This window comes from Thalassophryne amazonica, chromosome 7 (assembly GCF_902500255.1).
Source record: "Thalassophryne amazonica chromosome 7, fThaAma1.1, whole genome shotgun sequence".
NCBI classification, from domain to species: domain Eukaryota; kingdom Metazoa; phylum Chordata; class Actinopteri; order Batrachoidiformes; family Batrachoididae; genus Thalassophryne; species Thalassophryne amazonica.
In genome coordinates, this window is record NC_047109.1 from 43518482 (window position 1) to 43520455 (window position 1974).

Sequence of the window (1974 nt, forward strand, 5' to 3'; positions counted from 1 at the left end):
GTTTAATTTCCAAAATGACACAAAAATGTCTTGTTTTGCTGGGAAGTATTTTATCTGATTGCCTGTAATGAAGCAATTTGACAGTGGTTGGCTGGATTCAGCAGCTGAGGTTTGGTCTCCATGACGACCAGCTGTCTGTAATTAGCAAATCAAGGCAGGGTGAATTTTTGGGCAGTCTGCGTAGTTTCAAAAGAAGTCAAGAGTGTCAAGTGTTGCAGATAATGGAACACTGTGCGGAAAAGTATGCTGAAATAGCTGCAAGGATGTTTGTGCTTGTGGTGTTTCTCATCGGGTATTTTAAAATTCATTTAAATTTTAACAGCTTAGTATTGTGTCAACTGGTTCATGATGTTTGATGGTGTGTTTTTTGTTTGTTTTTCTCACTTTTTTGCAGTGTTTTTTGTCATTCAGTGTCAGCTGGAGGTGCCTATTGTGCCAAAACAGCTAGAGGTGGGTGCATTGTTTGACTGATGTTGGTCCTTTCTTATAGCTACACATAACATGTTCATAATATTGGTGTCAATCCATGAGTTACTAACTAAAGTTGCTGTGTGTGTGTGTGTACTGCTTTGCTGCAGCCCATGCAGCTGCCTTGGGTTTGGATTACCCAAGTGCCCATGGGGCCCTGCCCTTTTCTGGACAAGCCCACCATAGGATGTTCCCCAGGAGACCTATAAAAAATACTGCATCCGAGCCCATCACGATTGACGATAGACAAAAGCAGCCAACGGGGAAATTCGTAGGTAACTGGCAACACAAACGAGCATATTCCTGGGGTTCAGAATCTGCCGCATCGCCACTCAGCCGAGCTGTGTATGATCCTCAATTTGCCCCTCCCCAACTGGTCAGTGTTCCCACAGGACAGGCAGTTAGTGACCACAAGTCCAATTTTGAAGCGGTCAAGCATTATGGCCCTCGAACATGGGCTGAAGCCCCGGGCCAGGTCGACCTTATGAATTGGAGTCCTCAAGGTTACAACCAGCCACTTTTGTTTGTCTCCAGTAAGCGTGACCTCATTGTTGATGAGTCTGTCCCAAATGGACGTGGCATTTCTGTGAGTGGACTCTCCCCGCCTCCAAGTCAGGGTCACGGCACCTACCAGAGGGGTTACAGCAAAATGGAGCACATCACGGGAAGAGAAGTTCCTGTCCCCAGATCGTCTCGCTTCACTGTGACCGGCCACCGTCCTGCTGCTAGTCTTCAAACGCACTACTTTAACAGACCACCGGTCTTCAATGTTGAACATTTTATTCAAAATCAGCCTGTTCAAAGGCGCTATCCCTGGTTTTACAAACCACCTGAAGTGTATTAGACAAGCATTGTGTGACTGGGAGTAATGATATAATGGTATAACTTCAAAATGTCTCCCCCCGCATCCACACTTGGAGTGAAAAAGAAGTACATTCATTGTACACAATCGCTTGCATTGCTCCCCCCTCTGCTTCACCTGTAGCACTCTGAAACAAGTGCAATGTCTGTTAAATATTTAAGCTTAAGCTGCTAATAAAATGTTTTCCTCACCTACCTGTATGTGCCCACAGTGCCATCTATTGGTTGTGTTGGGTACACCGCCTGCCTTTGGCTCCCACTGTTATACAGGTGCTGCTTGTCAAAAGGTCAACCTTTTGACAAATCCTACAATCTGTTTGCAGGTAGAACTTGCGGTCATGCTAATGTCCCCCAAATTGCAGCCTCCTTTAAATTGAAGCCCTGTTGTGTTTGGTTTGGTGGCTCTGCAGAAAGAGGTGCTAAGCAGCATTTTTAACATTTGACTAGGATTCTTCTGTTTGAGCTGTGACAGCACAAATTAAAGGATTTGCAAACCATCCCCAGCTCTGTTTATGCCCTGAAAAATTTTTTATTTGTGAAGTAAGTCAGGTATGATTAACCATAAATCAGTTAATCATAAGGTGCAAAGTGAGTTTGAGCACTCATCTGTAATGTAAGGAAACAATTACATTGATTGGCTGTTTG

General features: G+C 44.4%; 1 long non-coding RNA gene across 1 annotated transcript; it reads left to right on the forward strand.

Moving 5' to 3' along the window:
- Nucleotides 1–263: 263 nt before the first annotated feature.
- On the forward strand, nt 264–1533 carry LOC117513277. Its single transcript, XR_004561533.1, has 2 exons — nt 264–450; nt 579–1533. It is a non-coding gene; the product is annotated as an uncharacterized LOC117513277 (long non-coding RNA).
- The last annotated feature ends 441 nt before the right edge of the window (nt 1534–1974 follow it).